Genomic DNA, 21296 nt, shown 5'->3' with positions numbered 1-21296 from the left:
CACAAAAATTTATTAACAAAACTTCACAAGATTGAAAGCGACTACTCATAGGGATGCATAGAGGCCATAGCAAGCATTCAAACTAGTTAGAACTCTAAGAATTCAACATGCAAGCTCATCTACATCAGCACCAAGAGTAACTAATTATTCAAAATACAAACCACTAAAGCAAAAACTAATTGGACCAACGGAGGAGTCACATACCAAGAAACAATCCCCCGAAACAGTTTCGGAAATGGAGCTTCGAGTAAAGAGATCGAAATCCACGGGTTTAGGAGCAAGAACACAAGAGAGAGAGAGCGATGGTGATTTTTTTTCTGGAGGTAGGTGGTGATGTGGGATGAAGAGATAAGTGAGGGGGCCCACGTGGGGACCACAACCCACCAGGGCGCGCCTGGGGGTCTTGGCGCGCCCAGGTGGGTTGTGCCCACCTGGTGCACCTCCCTCTGATGTTATTTACACCAAAAATTCTTAAATAAACAAAAAAAATCGTATCAAAATTTCAGAGCATTATGAGAACTTTTATTTTGGGTCATTTTTTATTACACTAAAAATTCAGAAAACAGACAAAACATGGCATTTTATTTTATTTAACTAATAAAACAAAAAAGGTAGGTACATAAGGTAGTGCTCACTAAATTCATCGACTTCATACCTCTCAAAAATTATCAATTAATAAGGTTGATCAAGTCTTATTAACAACCACTTTCGATTAGCATGAAACCGAAGAACTTTTGTAAATCACTAAGTTACCTCAATGGGGATATGAATGTCCCCAACAATAAGCATTTCATATTTATTTTTAACAATAGGTAGAGGTAGTTGAAAACTTCCAATAATGATTCTCGAAGATTTTTCAATAACATTAATACCATTCACTTGGAATTGTTTCTTCGGAAAGTGCACCGTATGCTCATTACCATTGATATGAAAAGTGACCTTGCTTTTATTGCAATCAGTAATAGCCCCTGCAATATTCAAGAATGGTCTACCAAGGATAATAGACATGTTGTCGTCCTTGGGCATCTCAAGTATAACAAAGTCAGTCAAAATAGTAGCATTAACAACAACAACGGGCACATCCTCACAAATACCGATAGGTATGTGATAGGTCTCCAACGTATCTATAATTTTTGATTGTTCCATGATATTATATTATCTGTTTTGGATGTTTTATATGCATCAATATGCTATTTTATATTATTTTTGGGACTAACCTATTAACCTAGAGCCCAGTGCCAGTGCCAGTTCATGTTTTTCCTTGTTTTTGAGTTTCGCAGAAAAGGAATACCAAACAGAGTCCAAATGTAATAAAACCTTTGCAATGATTTTCTTGGACCAGAAGACAACCAGGAGACTTGGAGTGAAGTCAGAAGACCCACGAGGCGGCCACAAGGACGGAGGGCGCGCCCCCACCCTTGTGGGCCCCTCATGCACTCCCTGACCTAGTTTCTGCGCCTATATATTCCCATATATCCCCAAGCCAACAGGGGCATCCACAAAAACACTTTTCCATCGCCGCAACCTTCTGTACTCGTGAGATCCCATCTAGGGGCCTTTTCCGGCATCCTGCCGGAGGGGGATTCGATCATAGAGGGCTTCTACATCAACTCTACTGCCCTTCCGATGAAGCATGAGTAGTTTACCTTAGACCTATGGGTCCATAGCTAGTAGCTAGATGGCATCTTCTCTCTCTTTGATTCTCGATACCATGTTCTCCTCGATGTTCTTGGAGATCTATTTGATGTAATACTCTTTTGCGGTGTGTTTGCCGAGATCCGATGAATTGTTGATTTATGGTTGTCAGATTCAGGGCTCCGCAGACCCTTGATAGATTCGAACACTAGGGTGCATGAGAAGAACTCAACCTCCTCAGTCTGCCTACTCGTCGATCTCTTGGCCTAGCTTGATGAACTAGAAGGAAATGGAACAAGGCAGTTTACCCAGGTTCGGGCCACCTTGCGGTGTAATACCCTACTCCTGCTTTGTGGTGGATTGGCCTCGAGGTGGGCTGAGGATGAACTAGTACAGTGGGAGAACAACCTCAGGAGGTGTGTTCTTGTGCTGGTGAGGGAGAGGATGGTCTGAATGATCCGTCCGTCTCTGCCTCGTCCTCCTCTTCCTCGTTGTCCCCCCGTCTAAGATGGTGTCTAGGCTATACTTATAGTGGCCTTGGTCCTCTTCCCCCAAAGCGAAGGCAGGAAGGGATCCCACAACGGCCAAATTCGAAGGAAGACAACTAGTACATCTTATCCTGACAAAAGGTGGTATTCGCCTGCAAAGTCTCTAGTCGTAACGCCGTGGTGGGCTCGGTGATGACCTCCGTCCTGGCGGTCTTGGTCTTGTTGCATAGGAATGGAAACCTTTGGTTGATGCCTCGGGACTCCGCGCCTGCGCTTGCCTCTTTAGCACCAAAGAGGAAATTGTTGTACTATGCCCGCTGGCGCCCGCCTGGCCTTGGTCATCATGGCTTGCGTCATATGAACCTCACGAGGTGAGGGCTTGCATAGAAGTCTCCGCTCCTCAGGAGCCAGCCTAAGGAGGCCGCTCCATCTGGAGGTCTTGGCGTCGTCCGGCTCGCGAGGCTTGGCCCCTTGGGAGGGTCTTGTGTTGTTGATGCTGAAGGTGGGTCGTACCAGGCCGTCGATGGTGCCACGCCATGGGCCGCAGGCAGGCAAGTCTGGGTACCCCCATTCCCAAAACGCCAACAGTAGCCCCTAGGCCCAAGGCGTGCTTGGACTTGGCTTCTAGGCGAAGCCAAGGGGCACAGGCGGAGCACCGCAGGCCCCAACCGCTTGTGGTCTCAGTTGACGCGTGGCGCTTGATGGGATGTGGGCGTCTCCGCTTCCCCACGCAGCCTTGGCAACCATCCTGGGCTGACAAAAAGGCTGGCATCTGCCGTGAGCCTTCATTGCCTTCCCTTTGTCTTGCTCCAGATCCCCTTCTCTCCCCGCTCAAAGCGTCTCCAGATCTGCCTACCTCTCCGGACTTGCCACCGATGGCGACCAAGAAAGCGAAGCCCTCCGCTTCTGCTGAGCGCTCGGCCTTCTCATTCGAGCCGGCCCTCAGTGCATCCTCCATCACTAAGGAGAAGCATCTCGACGCCATGCTCCCGCTGACGGCGAGTGATGCCAATGAGGGGCAGGAGACGCCGCTCCAGGTCGGCTCCGCAAATCCGAAAACCTTGGGGGAAACCTTCTACCCCTTCTTTCTGCACAACGTCTTCGCTGGGCTCACCCCCCTTCTCCAACTTCTTCTTCACCATACTCAACCATTACCAGATCCATGCCCTTCATCTTCATCCCAACTCCATCCTCCTCTTGTTAATCTTCACCTTCTATTGTGAGGCGTTTGTGGGGGTGGCGCCCTCCGTTGCACTGTTCCGCCACTTCTTGTACCTCCGGATGGGCAACGCCAAGTGCTCCGGGTGCGCCTGCTTCATCGCAGGTAATGGCAAGAAGGTGGAGGACTTCTGGCACAAGTGGATCTTCATGGTTCATGCACGCCAAGCGCTCCCACGCTCGGCTGGAGCTGCCAACTCCGTTGCCGGTGAAGCTGGATCGGTGGGCTTACGAGAAGCTCACCGATCCCTGGGAAGAGCTGCTGCTGGAGAAGATGACAGCGGACCTAAAGGCGGAGAAGCTGACAGGGGCCATGATCGTCAGGGAGTTTCTGACGCAGCGCCTGGCTCCGCTCCAGGCGCACTCGCGCCCTCTGTGGAGCCTCAAGGGCGCGAAAGACGAACTCCGGCTGCGCCCGAGCGACCTGTCTAACGAGGAGTTGAGCAAGGCCATGCGCACCTTGCTCGAGAAGGACCAGGTCGTCCTCCCAGCGGCATACCTCCCACTGTACCACCGCGACGACGGAGTGCAGGTAGTCACCACCATGCCCGTCTTCAACGAGCGGGGGCTCGTGCCGCTAAAGCCTTCCCAGCCCCCTAGCTCCCTAGTGCCGGTGTCCTCTCACAAGCACTCCGAGGAGGAGGAAGAGGAGGGGGACTCAGAGGCGACCTTGAAGGGGGTGGGGGAGACCTCTCCGCTGTGGCAAAGCGATCTCCTCCGCGTCCTCTCCGATCATGACGACACCAGTGAGTACCTGGTCGAAGGATCACCACGCTCCATCAGGGTCGCCACGAGGTCTAGGGGCGCCTCCCTGAGGAAGCTGAAGTAGGGGACCCCAAATAAGGGCGGGACGACATCGTTCCCCAGGACGACGCCCCCACCTTGTCGTCGGCCGCCACCGTCGCAGAGCCGACCACCGCGCACTCGTCCACTCTTGAGAGCGCAGCGGGGCTTGTGCCCAGGAAGCTCGGGGGCACTGCGCTCCTGGGTAGGAAGAGGGCAAACGTCGCCAAGGACCAGTAAGTGCTTCACCTTGTCTTTGCTTCCTACTCTTGATGTAGTACCCAGACATTTTCCTCTTGATGGCCAGGCTGACGTCGACGACGAAGAGGAAGAAGGAGGAGGCCAGGGCCTCCGAGGCCAAGCGGCCTGCCGTGGCCACGACAACTTCGATGCAGAAATAAGAGGCCTCCTCGTGTCCTCGTATGACAGGGTTGGCCTCTCAAGGCTTGGGGGCCCAGCCTCCGGAGAAGACCGCCTTCGCGGCTAAGCTGACTCTTGAGGTGCCCGTCCTCAGTGCACCTGTTGGGGGTCCGAGGGCTCCGGAGCCCTCGGCCGTCCTTGCTGTCGTTGCTTTGCCAGCCCCGGCGTTGGTGCCGCCTCCTCCCCAAGCCGTCAGGCAGGATGGACCATGGTTCTTCTACCATGCCCGGCGCTCTGGTGGAAGCCTTCTCCGCGCTGGACTGGCTCCGGGCTGATCTTCAGGGCGCCGACTGGTGCATGGCAGCGGACCGCCTGGGGCTGGTCTCGAGGTGGCTCCAGGCCAACTTGTTCGTCAGGACAGCCTAGGGCTAGGCCGAGGCCGCCACCGAGGAGGGCAGGATGGTGGCCGGCATGGCCGCAACTGCTCGCGATGCAGCGTTGGTCGATGCAGCAGCCGCCGAGAAGTGCTACCATGCGGCGGAGGCCGAGCTGAGGTCCCTCCGTGACGAGCAAGCCACCTGCGCCCGCCAGCTCGAGGAGCAGGAAGAGAAGCTGAAAACCCAGGAGACCGCACTCACCGATTGCGGCGCCGAGCTAGAGCAGGCAGCCCAAGAACAGGCCATGGAGCACAGTCACGTGGAGAAGCTGAAGGAGGAGGTGGGGGCGGCCCAGACATCTCATACCAAGCTCGTCTCCGAGGAGAAGGCCCGACTAGAGGACATGGAGAAACTCCTTACCGCGGCTAAGAAGGCGGCCACTGTGGGATGCGACGCCTTCGTCTCCATCGAGCTGAGGTCCTGCAAGGCACTGCAGGACCTTTACAGGGAGGTGTACGAGAAGCCGCTAGCGACTCCTGAGGAAGGCCCCGCCGGGATGCTCCCCAAGCATGCCGTGGTTCTTGAGGGCATCGTTGTCGGAGTGGGCCCCATGGTGGAGGGAGAGGCTCGCGCGCTTTTTACCTAGGCCGCGATGCGCATCTTCAGCTACCTCCATCTTCGGGACCCCAGCTTTGACCTTGGCGTGCTGCTCGAACCTGTGGATCCTTAGCTTCGCGATGCCGCCGCCGAGGCTATGAAGAAGTCGGTGGAGGCCCTATTGCAAAAGTTCCTCTGCGTCGACCCTGCAGCCACGACCGATGGCAAGGACAGCGACATTGCCGATGCTGGCCTCCCTAGGCGGGCGACGGTGGTGTCTACTACCTCTTGAGCACTGCGTTGGATTTCCCCGAAGAGGAGAGGATGATGCAACAAAGTAGCATAAGTATTTCCCTCAGTTTTTGAGAACCAAGGTATCAATCCAGTAGGAGGCTACGATCGAGTTCCTCATACCTACACAAAAATAATAGCTCAACGCAACCAATGCACTTAGGGGTTGTCAATCCCTTCACGGTCACTTAGGAAAGTGAGATTTGATAGAGATGATAAATAATATTTTTGGTATTTTTGGTATAGAGATGCAAAGTAAAAAGTAAAAGCAAAGTAAAAGCAAAGCAATAATAAAGTGATGGAGATTGATATGATGAGAAAGAGACCCGGGGCTATAGGTTTCACTAGTGGCTTCTCTCAAGAGCAAAGTATTCTACGGTGGGTGAACAAATTACTGTTGAGCAATTGACAGAATTGAGCATAGTTATGAGAATATCTAGGTATGATCATGTATATAGGCATCACGTCCGAGACAAGTAGACCGAAACGATTCTGCATCTACTACTATTACTCCACTCATCAACCGCTATCCAGCATGCATCTAGAGTATTAAGTTAAAAACAGAGTAACGCCTTAAGCAAGATGACATGATGTAGAGGGATAGTTTCATGCAATATGATAAAAACCCCATCTTGTTATCCTCGATGGCAACAATAGAATACATGCCTTGCTGCCCCTTCTGTCACTGGGAAAGGACACCGCAAGATCGAACCCAAAGCTAAGCACTTCTCCCATGGCAAGAAAAACCAATCTAGTAGGCCAAACCAGACTGTTAATTCGAAGAGACTTGCAAATATAACCAATCATACATAAAAGAATTCAGAGAAGATTCAAATATTAGTCATAGATAGACTTGATCATAAACCCACAATTCATCGGTCTCAACAAACACACCGCAAAAAGAAGATTACATCGAATAGATCTCCACGAGAGAGGGGGAGAACATTGTATTGAGTTCCAAAAAGAGAGAAGAAGCCATCTAGCTACTAGCTATGGACCCGTAGGTCTAAAATAAACTACTCAGACTTCATCAGAGGGGCTTGGATGATGATGTAGAAGCCCTCCGTGATCGATGCCCCCTCCGGCGGAGCTCCGGAACAGGCCCCAAGATGGGATCTCATGGATACAGAAAGTTGCGGAGGTGGAATTAGGTTTTTGGCTCTGTACTCGATCGTTTGGGGGTACGTGGATATATATAGGAGGAAGAAGTACGTCGGTGGAGCTTCGAGGGGCCCACGAGGCAGGGGGCGCGCCCTAGGGGGGGCGCCCTCCACCCTCGTGACCGCCTCGTGGCTTTCTTGACGGAGGGTCCAAGTCTCCTGGATCTTATCTGATGAGAAAATCACGTTTCCGAAGGTTTCATTCCATTTGGACTCCGTTTGATATTCCTTTTCTTCAAAACCCTAAAATAGGCAAAAAACAGCAATTCTGGGCTGGGCCTCCGGTTAATAGGTTAGTCCCAAAAATAATATAAAAGTGGATAATAAAGCCCAATAATGTCTAAAATAGTAAATAATATAGCATGGAGCAATCAAAAATTATAGATACGTTGGAGACGTATCAAGCATCCCCAAGCTTAATTCCTGCTCGTCCTCGAGTAGGTAAATGATAAAAACAGAATTTTTGATGTGGAGTGCTACTTGGCATAATTTTAATGTAATTCTTCTTAATTGTGGTATGAAATTCAGATCCGAAAGATTCAAGACAAAAGTTCATATTGACATAAAAATGATAATACTTCAAGCATACTAACTAAGCAATTATGTCTTCTCAAAATAACATGGCCAAAGAAAGTTCATCCCTACAAAATCATATAGTTTAGTCATGTTTCATTTTCGTCACACAACAATGCTATCATCATGCACAACCCCGATGACAAGCCAATCAATTGTTTCATACTTTAGTAATCTCAAACCTATAAACTTTCACGCAATATATGAGCGCGAGCCATGGACATAGCACTATGGGTGGAATAGAATATAATGGAGGGGGGTTATGTGGAGAAGACAAAAAAGGAGAAAGTCTCACATCAACGAGGCTAATCAATGGGCTATGGAGATGCCCACCGATTGATGTTAATGCAAGGAGTAGGGATTGCCATGCAACGGATGCACTAGAGCTATAAATGTATGAAAGCTCAACAAAAGAAACTAGTGGGTGTGCATCCAACTTGCTTGCTCACGAAGACCTAGGGCACTTGAGGAGGACCATTGTTGGAATATACAAGCCAAGTTCTATAATGAAAAATTCCCACTAGTATATGAAAGTGATAACATGAGAGACTCTCTACTATGAAGATCATGGTGCTACTTTGAAGCACAAGTGTGGTAAAAGGATAGTAACATTGTCCCTTCTCTCTTTTCTCTCTCATTTTTTGGGCCTTTTTTTTGTGGCCTTTCTCTTTTTTGGGGGCCTTCTTTTTTTATGGCCTTTCTCTTTTTTTATTCCTCCCTTGGGACAATGCTCTAATAATGATGATCATCACACTTCTATTTATTTACAACTCAATGATTACAACTCGATACTAGAACAAAGATGACTCTATATGAATGCCTCCGGCGGTGTACCGGGATATGCAATGAACCAAGAGTGACATGTATGAAAGAATTATGAATGGTGGCTTTGCCACAAATTCTATGTCAACTACATGATCATGCTAAGCATTATGACAATGATGAATGTATCATGATGAACAGAATGATGGAAAGTTGCATGGCAATATATCTCGAAATGGCTACGGAAATGCCATAATAGGTAGGTATGGTGGCTATTTTGAGGAAGATATAAGGAGGTTTATGTGTGAACGAGCGTATCATATCACAGGGTTTGGATGCACCGGCGAAGTTTGCGCCAACTCTCAATGTGAGAAAGGGCAATGCACGGTACCGTAGAGGCTAGCAAGGATGGAAGGGTGAGAGTGCGTATAATCCATGGACTCAACATTAGTCATAAAGAACTCACATACTTATTGCAAAAATCTACAAGTCATCAAAAACCTCGGTACTACGCGCATGCTCCTAGGGGGATAGATTGGTAGGAAAAGACCATCGCTCGTCGCCAACCGCCACTCATAAGGAAGACAATCAAATAACACCTCATGTTTCAAATTTGTTGCATAACATTTACCATACGTGCATGATACGGGACTTGCAAACCTCAACACAAGTATTTCTCAATTTCAAAATTACTCAACTAGCATGACTTTGATATTATTACCTCCATATCTCAAAACAATCATCAAGCATCAAACTTTTCTTAGTATTCAACATACTCATACGAAAGTTTTATTATTAATTTTGCATACCAAGCATATTAGGATTTTAAGCAAATTACCATGTTATTAAGACTCTCAAAATAATCTAAGTGAAGCATGAGAGATCAATAGTTTCTATAAAACAAATCCACCACCGTGCTCTAAAAGATATAAGTGAAGTACTAGAGCAAAATTATAAAGCTCAAAAGATATAACTGAAGCACATAGAGTATTCTATCAAATTCTAAATCATGTATGGCTCTCTCAAAAGGTGTGTAAAGCAAGGATTATTGTGGTAGACTAACAATCAAAGACTCAAATAATAAAATACGCTCCAAGCAAAACACATATCATGTGGTGAATAAAAAAATAGCTCCAAGTAAAGTTACCAATAGAAGTAGACGAAAGAGGGGATGCCTTCTGGGGCATCCCCAAGATTTGGCTTTTAGGTGTCCTTAGATTATATTGGGGGTGCCATGGGCATCCCCATGCTTAAGCTCTTGCCACTCCTTGTTCCATAATCCATCAAATCTTTACCCAAAATTTGAAAACTTCACAACACAAAACTTAAAGTAGAAAATCTCGTGAGCTCCGTTAGCGAAAGAAAACAAAAGACCACTTCAAGGTACTGTAATGAACTCATTCTTTATTTATATTGGTGTTAAACCTACTGTATTCCAACTTCTCTATGGATTATAAACTATTTTACTAGCCATAGATTCATCAAAATAAGCAAACAACACACGAAAAACAGAATCTGTCAAAAACAGAACAGTCTGTAGTAATCTGTAGCTAGCGCAAGATCTGGAACCCCAAAAATTCTAAAATAAATTGATGGACGTGAGGAATTTATCTATTAATCATCTGCAAAAATAATTAACTAAATATCACTTTCCAAATAAAAATTAAAGCAGTTCTCGTGAGCGCTAAAGTTTCTGTTTTTTACAGCAAGTTCAACAAAATTTTCCCCAAGTCTTCCCAACGGTTCTACTTGGCACAAACACTAATTAAACACAAAAACACAAACAAAACAGAGGCTAAATAATTTATTTATTACTAAACATGAGCAAAAAACAAGGAATAAAAATAAAATTGGGTTGCCTCCCAACAAGCGCTATCGTTTAATGCCCCTAGCTAGGCATAACAAGCAAGAATAGATCTAGGTATTGCCATAATAGTAAGATAGATTATTAAAACTCATTTCATATTCTCTACTTTCAGCAGCAAGTTTTATTTGAGGCAAGAAAAAGTAACCAAAAGGGCTAAATTTAACGGTACAAAAGTCTCCAAGATCAACCTTGGGAGGTATAGGTTCCTCCTTTGGTCCTTCGTATTGCACAACCAATTCATCATTATAAGCATTCTTTTGACAGAACTTTGTGAGCCTATATTCAAGATAATATCCCAATTCATTATCTCGAATAGCTAAATCATCATTAAGTTTAGAAATTCTATCAATTAAAACATTGGTAGGAACCCTTTTTCTAAGATTTTCATTGAAAGCAACATAGTCTAGAGATTGAAAACGCATTATTTCTTCTTGATCAAAGAGGATAGTCTCTATGGGAGGACGGCCAGCATCCACCCTATAATGCGCAAAGATTTCTTTGGCCTCTTTTATTATGAATCGAAACTCATGAGCCAAAAATATAGTAACGACATGCTTAACAGAAGAATGCTCAATATTAGAAAATTCTAGGAAAATCCTTTCTATGGAAGGATGCAAGTGCATGAATTGCCTCTCAAGTTCAACTACAAGCATGGCAATAGAGTCCGCAAGACTACTAGTTCTATGAAGAATAGAACTACCCATAGAAGGTAAAGCACCGGCACAAGTAAAGAAATATTGAATAACTCCTTTTCCAATAATATTACCGCTACCAACACGGAATCTTTTTATATGTGAGAAAGTGGGTTCTTTAGTAGAAGCATCAAAATTATTATCGACAATAGTATCCCCAATTTCAGACATAGAGGCAGAAGGTAAAGAACTAGCCATAACGACAAGCGAGCAAACTAACACACAAGCAAACAAAAAGCAAACAGGCAAAAATAGGCAAATGGAGAGGGAGGATAGAGAGAGAGGGGGGGCGAATAAAATGGCAAGGGTGAAGTGGGGGAGAGGAAAACGAGAGGCAAATGGCAAACAATGTAATGCGGGAGATAGGGATTGTGATGGGTACTTGGTATGTTGACTTTTGCGCAGACTCCCCAGCAACGGCGCCAGAATTCTTCTTGCTACCTCTTGAGCACTGCGTTGGATTTCCCCGAAGAGGAGAGGATGATGCAGCAAAGTAGCGTAAGTATTTCCCTCAGTTTTTGAGAACCAAGGTATCAATCCAGTAGGAGGCTACGCTCGAGTCCCTCGTACCTACACAAAAACAATAGCTCAACGCAACCGACGCGCTTAGGGGTTGTCAATCCCTTCACGGTCACTTAGGAAAGTGAGATTTGATAGAGATGATAAATAATATTTTTGGTATTTTTGGTATAGAGATGCAAAGTAAAAAGTAAAAGCAAAGTAAAAGCAAAGCAATAATAAAGTGATGGAGATTTATATGATGAGAAAGAGACCCGGGGCTATAGGTTTCACTAGTGGCTTCTCTCAAGAGCAAAGTATTCTACGGTGGGTGAACAAATTACTGTTGAGCAATTGGACAGAATTGAGCATAGTTATGAGAATATCTAGGTATGATCATGTATATAGGCATCACGTCCGAGACAAGTAGACCGAAACGATTCTGCATCTACTACTATTACTCCACTCATCGACCGCTATCCAGCATGCATCTAGAGTATTAAGTTAAAAACAGAGTAACGCCTTAAGCAAGATGACATGATGTAGAGGGATAGTTTCACGCAATATGATAAAAACCCCATCTTGTTATCCTCGATGGCAACAATAGAATACGTGCCTTGCTGCCCCTTCTGTCACTGGGAAAGGACACTGCAAGATCGAACCCAAAGCTAAGCACTTCTCCCATGGCAAGAAAAATCAATCTAGTAGGCCAAACCAAATTGATAATTCGAAGAGACTTGCAAAGATAACCAATCATAGATAAAAGAATTCAGAGAAGATTCAAATATTATTCATAGATAGACTTGATCATAAACCCACAATTGATTGGTCTCAACAAACACACCGCAAAAAGAAGATTACATCGAATAGATCTCCACGAGAGAGGGGGAGAACATTGTATTGAGATCCAAAAAGAGAGAAGAAGCCATCTAGCTACTAGCTATGGACCCGTAGGTCTGAAATAAACTACTCACACTTCATCGGAGGGGCTTGGATGATGATGTAGAAGCCCTCCGTGATCGATGCCCCCTCCGGCGGAGCTCCGGAACAGGCCCCAAGATGGGATCTCGTGGATAAAGAAAGTTGCCGCGGTGGAATTAGGGTTTTGGCTCTGTCCCCGATCGTTTGGGGGTACGTGGATATATATAGGAGGAAGAAGTACATCGGTGGAGCTTCGAGGGGCCCACGAGGCAGGGGGAGCGCCCTAGGGGGGGGGCGCCCTCCACCCTCGTGACCGCCTCGTGGCTTTCTTGATGGAGGGTCCAAGTCTCCTGGATCTTATCTGATGAGAAAATCACGTTTCCGAAGGTTTCATTCCGTTTGGACTCCGTTTGATATTCCTTTTCTTCGAAACCCTAAAACAGGCAAAAAACAACAATTCTGGGCTGGGCCTCCGGTTAATAGGTTAGTCCCAAAAATAATATAAAAGTGGATAATAAAGCCCAATAATGTCTAAAATAGTAGATAATATAGCATGGAGCAATCAAAAATTATAGATACGTTGGAGACGTATCAGTGTCCAAGGCTGAGGGAGAGGCTCGAAGGCGGCGCTCCTCCCTATTTTAATCCTACAACATTTATCGTGCCTTGTGGAGGCATAAGAACTCATGCTTTGAGATTTTAAGGTACAATAGGTTTTGTAATAATTTGCTAGGGTTCCAAGATTTCCTTTCCGTTTGCATAGTGTTCTGTGTCGGCAGGGCCTGGCCCCGCGCATACCTCAGCCGCCGCTAGGTCGTCTGGATCACCAGGATGAGACCAAGGGGTGATGGGCTACGTGACCAGTGAGGCTCCTGAGTCGCGATGCTCAGGAGTACCCTTTGATGTATGAACAACCCTCAGGAAGGAGATGCGTTTGTGTCTTAGCATTCTGCGTCGGCAAGGCCCGGCCCCGCACATACCTCAGCAGCCGTTGGGGCGCCCGGATCACCAGGACGATTCCAAGGGGTAAGGGGCTACGTGACCAGTGAGGCTCCTGAGTCGCGATGCTCAGGAGCCCCCTTGATGTACGAACGACCCTCCATACTTTTCCTCGCCAAGATCTCACTCGGGAGGGGCGCACGAAGACCAGGTCCGAGGGTCCTGGCGAGGTGGCGTACGCCAGGCATGACCTGAGTGTAGCCCCCGTGCCCAGCCCCCTCGTGTGACTCTCGAGGGAAAATCAGCGCGGTGAGGCTGAGCAGCGAGCCTAATGGCTCTCCCGAGGTTACTGCAACCGTTAGGCTACCCTCAGTTGTTTATTCACCAGCGCGGAGCATGGTGCTTCCGCTCTTGCACAGGCATAGCCGCTCCTCGACAGTGTCGTCCGCCAGCACGGAGCATGGGGATTCCACTGGTACGTGGGTGGGAGCTCCCTCTGAGGGGAGACTCCGGGGCGTGTACATCCCTGCCCTGACACATGGCTTGCATGGCAGGGCTGGAGGAGGTGTGTATGGGCACTCGTGAGCCAGCGCGGGACTCACGAGGCCCTACCTCAAGGCGGGTTGCGCCAGAATTTTTCGGAACACTTGTGATAGTCCTGCGAGATGGTTAGGCAGCCTGCACCGAGTGAATCTCCTGAGGTTATCGCATGAGAAGGCCAAACACCAACGACCCTAGGAGGTGACGTGAACGGGGCTGGCCCGCCAGACAGAGCTCAGCTGTTGGGTTTGTCGACGCTGCAGGGACGGACCCGAGCATAGATGCCGTGCCCAGTCTTCTCATGCGGAAGTCCTAAAGAAAGACAACAGGTGCGCGCTCCCGTAGTGGTGAGGCACCGGGTCATGCGCCCTAACTTATCCGCCCCCAATTAGCTCATGCGAGAACAAGGCACCAAGGACCATGGGAGGTGACGTGCACGGGAGCTGGCCCACGAGCCAGAGCTCATCCACTTGGGTTTAGTGATGCTGCAGGGACGGATCCGAGCATAGACGCCGTGCTAGTCCTTAATCATGAGGCAGGCGTGGGTGGGTTTGCAAGGGCGTATGATGTTCATGGCGACGAAGCACCGGATAGACAAGTGATAATCATAAAGCAACTCATGGAAGAGGGTAAAGCCAGTTTTGATAGATGCAAAGAATGATACATGCCGCAGGGCGGACCCACACAGCCTGGGGATAATGCAGCCCGAGGGTTGCCCCCAATTGAACAAACCAAAAAGTGTCACCTAGCACCGTTGCTGAAGAGGTGTTGAAGTAGCTGAAGACGCATGCTGTAGAAGTCGTTCCTCATGAGCCGTCCAGGTCCTGAACCTCGCGAGGCTCCGGAGGCCCGGGGGGATCGCGAGGATCCATTGCCACCTCCAGTAGGATCGCCTGGTGCCTAGCCTCATGAGCTGCCAGAATGCCCGCATGTGGCGCTGGTGCGTGGCATCCATGTTCAGCAAACCGAAAGGCATGCGAGCGTAGGTGTGAGGTGGGCCCTCGCACCGGTCAATTGTGGGGCGTCCAGAAGATCTCCTGAGACGGGGACCTGTTGAGCCCTGGGATGTTGACGCAGTCGCGCAGCTCGCTACCCTCGCCGGGGAAGGGATCCGCGCTGGGTGGTGCGGGGCGACCCTCGCCTCGCATAGCTCTTGCCTCCTGAAGCTCCTTGGTTGCCTTGGTGATGAACTCCTGGGCGCTTGGAGCCTCGTGTTGAAGCATGCCTCCACATGGTGCCCAAGCGCCTCCCTCGTGATGTTGGCTAGGTCAGAGGCCCTCCAGAGGAGAGCCCCCAAGCCCAGCCTGAGGGGGGCACTGGGCGCGCCTTCCTATGAGAGAGGGGAAGGCGCCCCCGTCAGTGGGTGCTACCTCTTGAGCTTGCATTGGTTTTCCCTTGAAGAGGAAAGGGTGATGTAGCAGAGTAGAGTAAGTATTTCCCTCAGCTTTTCAGAACCAAGATATCAATCCAGTAGGAGACAACGCACAAGCCACCGAATACCTGCACAAACAAACACTAACTTGCACCCAACGCGATAAAGGGGTTGTCAATCCCTTCACGGTTATTTGCAAAGTGAGATCTGATATAGATGGATAACTGGTAAAGTAATATTTTGGTATTTTTAGTTTATAGATCGGAAAGTAAAGGATTGCAAAGAAAGTAAATAGGAAACTAAAATTGTAGATCGGAAACTTATATGATGGAAAATAGACCCCGGGGCCATAGGTTTCACTAGAGGCTTCTCTCAAGATGGAAAATATTACGGTGGGTGAACAAATTACTGCCGAGCAATTGATAGAAAAGCGCGAAGTTATGATGATATCTAAGGCAATGATCATGAATATAGGCATCATGTCCGTATCAAGTAGACCGACTCCTTCCTACATCTACTACTATTACTCCACACATCGACCGACTCCTGCCTGCATATAGAGTATTAAGTTCATGAAGAATAGAGTAACGCATTAAGTAAGATGACATGATGTAGCGGGATAAACTCAAGCAATATGATGAAAAACCCATCTTGTTATCCTCGATGGCAACAATACAATACGTGTCGGTTCACCTTATGTCACTAGGATCGAGCACTGCAAGATTGAACCCAAAGCTAAGCACTTCTCCCATTGCAAGAAAAACCATTCTAGTTGTCCAAACCAAATCGATAGTTCGAAGAGACTTGCAAAGATATCAAATCATGCATAAAATAAGAGGAGATTCAAATAATATTCATAGATAAGCTGATCATAAATCCAAAACTCATCGACAAACACACCGCAAAAAAGTATTACATCGAATAGATCTCCTAGAACATCGAGGAGAACATGGTATTGAGAATCAAAGATAGAAAAGAAGCCATCTAGCTACTAGCTATGGACCCGTAGGTCTGTGGTAAACTACTCACGCTTCATTGGAGAGGTAATGGTGTTGATGTAGAAGCCCTTCGTGATCGAATCCCCCTCCGGCAAAACGCCGAAAAAGGACCCTAGATGGGATCTCATGTGTATAGAAGGTTGCGGCGGTGGAAAAGTGGTTTCGTGGCTCCCCTGGAAGGTTTTGGGGTATTTGAGAATATATAGGCGGAAGAAATAGGTCGGTGGAGTCACGACGGGCCCACAAGGGTGGGGAGCGCACCCTACCCCCTGGGCGCACCTCCTGACCTTGTGGCCGCCTTGTGGCTTTCCTAACGTGCACTCCAAGCCGTCTGGATGTCTTCTGGTCCAAGAAAAATCATCACGAAACTTTCATTCCGTTTGGACTCTGTTTGGTATTCCTTTTCCGCGAAACTCTAAAGCAAGGAAAAAACAGGAACTGGCACTGGGCTCTAGGTTAATAGGCTAGTCCCAAAAATAATATAAAATAGCATATTAATGCATATAAAACATCCAAAACAGATAATATAATAGCATGGAAAAATAAAAAATTATAGATGCGTTGGAGACGTATCAGGCATCCCCAAGATTAATTCATGCTCGTCCTCGAGTAGATAAATGATAAAACAAATTTTTATGTGGAATGCTACGTAACATATTTATCCATGTAATTCTCTTTATTGTGGCATGAGTGTTCAGATCCGTATGATTCAAAACAAAAGTTTAATATTAACATAAAAACAATAATACTTCAAGCATACTAACAAAACAATTATGTCTTCTCAAAGTAACATGGCCAAAGAAAGCTTATCCCTACAAAATCATATAGTCTGTCTATGCTCCATTTTCATCACAAAATATTTAAATCATGCACAACCCTGATGACAAACCAAGCAATTGTTTCATAATTCTGACGTTCTCAAACATTTTCAACTTTCACGCAATACATGAGCGTGAGCCATGGACATAGCACTATAGGTGGAATAGAAGGTGGTTGTGGAGATGACAAAAAAGAGGGAGATAGTCTCACATCAACTAGGCATATCAATGGGCTATGGAGATGCCCCATCAATAGGTATCAATGTGAGTGAGTAGGGATTGCCATGCAGTGGATGCACCAGAGCTATAAGTTTATGAAATCTCAAAAAGAAAATTAAGTGGGTGTGCATCCAACTCGCTTGCTCACGAAGACCTAGGGAAATTTGAGGAAGCCCGTCATTGGAATATACAAGCCAAGTTCTATAATGAAAATTCCCACTAGTATATGAAAGTGACAACATAGGAGACTCTCTATCATGAAGATCATAGTGCTACTTTGAAGCACAAGTGTGGTAAAAGGATAGTAGCATTGCCCCTTCTCTCTTTTCTCTCATTTTTTATTTTTTATTTGGGCCTTCTCTCATTTTTTGGCCTCTTTTTTTCGTCTGGAGTCTCATCCCGACTTGTGGGGAAATCATAGTCTCCATCATCCTTTCCTCACATGGGACAATGCTCTAATAATGAAGATCATCACACTTTTATTTACTTACAACTCAAGAATTACAACTCGATACTTAGAACAAAATATGACTCTCTATGAATGCCTCTGGCGGTGTACCGGGATGTGCAATGAATCAAGAGTGACATGTATGAAAGAATTATGAATGGTGGCTTTGCCATAAATACGATGTCAAGTACATGATCATGAATAGCAATGTGACAATAATGGAGCGTGTCATATAAACGGAACTGTGGAAAGTTGCATGGCAATATATCCCGAAATGGCTATGGAAATGCCATAATAGGTAGGTATGGTGCCTGTTTTGAGGAAGGTATATGGTGGGTTTATGGTACCGGCGAAAGTTGCGCGGTACGAGAGAGGCTAGCAATGGTGGAAAGGTGAGAGTGCGTATAATCCATGGACTCAACATTAGTCAAAAAGAACTCACATACTTATTGCAAAAATCTATTAGTCAATGAAACAAAGTACTACACACATGCTCCTAGGGGGATAGATTGGTAGGAAAATACCATCGCTCGTCCCCGACCGCTACTCATAAGGAAGATAACCAATAAATAAATAATGCTCTGACTTCATCACATAACAGTTCACCATACGCGCATGACAGGACTCACAAATTTTAACACAATTATTTATCAAATTCACAACTACTCACTAGCATGAATCTAATATCACCATCTTTATATCTCCAAACAATCATAAGGAATCAAACTTCTCATAGTATTCAATGCACTTTTATATGAAAGTTTTTTATTATATCCCTCTTGGATGCCTATCATATTAGGACTAAATTTATAACCAAAGCAAATTAACATGCTGTTTTTAAAGACTCTCAAAATAATATAAGTGAAGTGCGAGAGTTCATCAATTTCTATAAAATAAAACCACCGCCGTGCTCTAAAAATATATAAGTGAAGCACTAGAGAAAATTTGCCTAGCTCAAAAGATATTAGTGAAGCACATAGAGTATTCTAATAAATCACAATTCATGCGTGTCTCTCTCAAAAGGTGTGTACAACAAGGATGATTGTGGAAAACTAAAAATCAAAGACTCAAATCATAGAAGACGCTCCAAGCAAAACACATATCATGTGGTGAATAAAAATATAGCCTCAAGTAAAGTTACCGAATGACGAAGACAAAAGAGGGGATGCCTTCCGGGGCATACCCAAGCTTAGGCTCTTGGTTGTCCTTGAATATTACCTTAGGGTGACTTGGGCATCCCCAATCTTAGGCTCTTGCCACTCCTTATTCCATTGTCCATCAAGTCCTTACCCAAAACTTGAAAACTTCACAACACAAAACTCAACAGAAAATCTCATAAGCTCCGTTAGAATAAGAAAATAAATCACCACTTTTGGTACTGCTGTGAACTCATTCTTTATTTATATTGGTGTAATATCTACTGTATTCCAAATTTTCATTTATTTATATGCATCAAAATAAGCAAACAACACGCGAAAAACAGAATCTGTCAAAAACAGAACTATCTGTAGCAATCTGGAGATTTAGAATACTTCTGTAACTCCAAAATCCTGCAACATTAGGAAGACCTAATAAATTTTATTACTAATCTTTTGCAGAAAGAATTAGTATTTTATCGCGCTTCTGCTAAAAATGAAAATTAATCTCCTGAGCGCAAAAGTTTCTGTTTTTCAGCAAGATCAAATCAACTATCACCGTAAGCTATCCCAAAGGTCTTACTTGGCACAAACAATAACTAAAACATAAAACCACATATAACTAGAGGCTATATGAATTATTTGATGAAAAACAGGACCTAAAAATCAAGAACAAAAATAAAATTGGGTTGGCTTCCAACAAGCGCTATTGTTTAACGCCGACCCTTAGCTAGGCACAAAACACGAATAGATCTAAGTATTATCATCTTTGGTGTGCAATCCATAAGTGGCTCCCATAATAGATTCATAAGGCAATTTAATTTTCTTTCTAGGGAAGTGTTCCATGCCTTTCCTTAACGGAAATTGAAATCTAATGTTTCCTTCTTTCATATCAATAATTGCACCAATCGTTCTAAGGAAAGGTCTACCAAGAATAATAGGACATGTAGGATTGCAATCTATATCAAGAATAATGATATCTATGGGCACATAATTCCTATTTGCAACAATAAGAACATCATTAATCCTTCCCATAGGTTTCTTAATAGTGGAATCCGCAAGATGCAAATTTAAGGAACAATCATCAAATTCATGGAAACCTAACACATCACATAAAGTTTTTGGAATCGTGGAAACACTAGCACCCAAATCACACGAAGCATGGAATTCATAATCTTTAATCTTAATCTTAATAGTAGGCTCCCACTCATCATAGAGTTTTCTAGGGATAGAAACTTCCAATTCAAGCTTTTATTCAAAAGATTTCATCATAGCATCAACGATATGTTTAGTAAAAGCTTTGTTTTGTTTATAAGCATGAGGAAAATTCAACATGGATTGCAAAAAGGAAATACAATCTATTAGAGAACAATTATCATAATTAAATTCCTTGAAATCCAAAAGAGTGGGTTCCTTGCTACTTAAAGTTTTGACCTCTCCAATCCCACTTTTATCAATGTTTGCATCAAGATCTAAAACCTTCGAATCATTGGGATGCCTTCTAACTAAAGTTGACTCATCTCCAGTCCCATATTTATCAAGATTTATATTGGAAAACAAAGATTCAATAGGAGTCACATCAATCACTTTAAGATCTTCATCATTATTCTCACAGAAACTAGAAGAACACACTTTTATAAACCAATCTTTTTTAGCACGCATCTTAGCGGTTCTTTCTTTGCACACATAAATGGAAATTCTCATGGATTTGAGAGACTCATTGATATCATTCTTAGGTGGAATAGATCTAAGTTTCAAAGAATCAACATCAAGAGAAACTCTATCCACGTTCCTAGCCAAATCATCAATCTTAAGCAATTTTTCTTCAATCAAAGCATTGAAATTCTTTTGCGAACTTATAAATTCTCTAACACTATTATCAAATTAAGAGGGCATCTTATTATAATTTCCATAATAATTGTTGTAGGAATTACCATAATTATTAGAGGAATTACTAGGAAACGGCCTAGGATTAAAATTACCTCTATACGCGTTATTACCAAAATTGTTCCTACCAACAAAATTCACATCCATAGATTCATTATCATTCTCAATCAAAGTAGACAAAGGCATATCATTAGGATCAGTAGGAGAACTCTTGCTAGCAAATAATTTCATAAGCTCATCCATCTTTCCACACAAAACATTAATCTCTCCTATAGCATGCACTTTTTTACTAGTGGAAGATCTTTCGGTATGCCATTGAGAATAATTAACCATAATATTATCTAGGAGTTTAGTAGCTTCTCCTAAAGTAATTTCCATAAAAGTACCTCCCCCTGCCAAATCTAAAATATTTCTAGAAGCAAAATTCAATCTGGCATAAATTTTTTGTATAACCATCCACAAATTCAAACCATGAGTAGGGCAATTTCGTATCATCAATTTCATCCTGTCCCAAGATTGTGCAACATGTTCATGATCAAGTTGCTTAAAATTCATAATATCATTACTAAGGGAGATGATTTTAGAGGGAGGAAAATACTTGGAAATAAAAGCATCTTTGCACTTATTGCATGAATCAATACTATTTTTAGGCAAAGATGAAAACCAAGTTTTAGCACGATCTCGAAGTGCGACTGGAAATAGCTTCAATTTAACAAT

Source organism: Triticum urartu, chromosome 5, assembly GCF_003073215.2.
Source record: "Triticum urartu cultivar G1812 chromosome 5, Tu2.1, whole genome shotgun sequence".
NCBI lineage: Eukaryota > Viridiplantae > Streptophyta > Magnoliopsida > Poales > Poaceae > Triticum > Triticum urartu.
Note: the sequence above shows the minus strand (reverse complement) of the source record.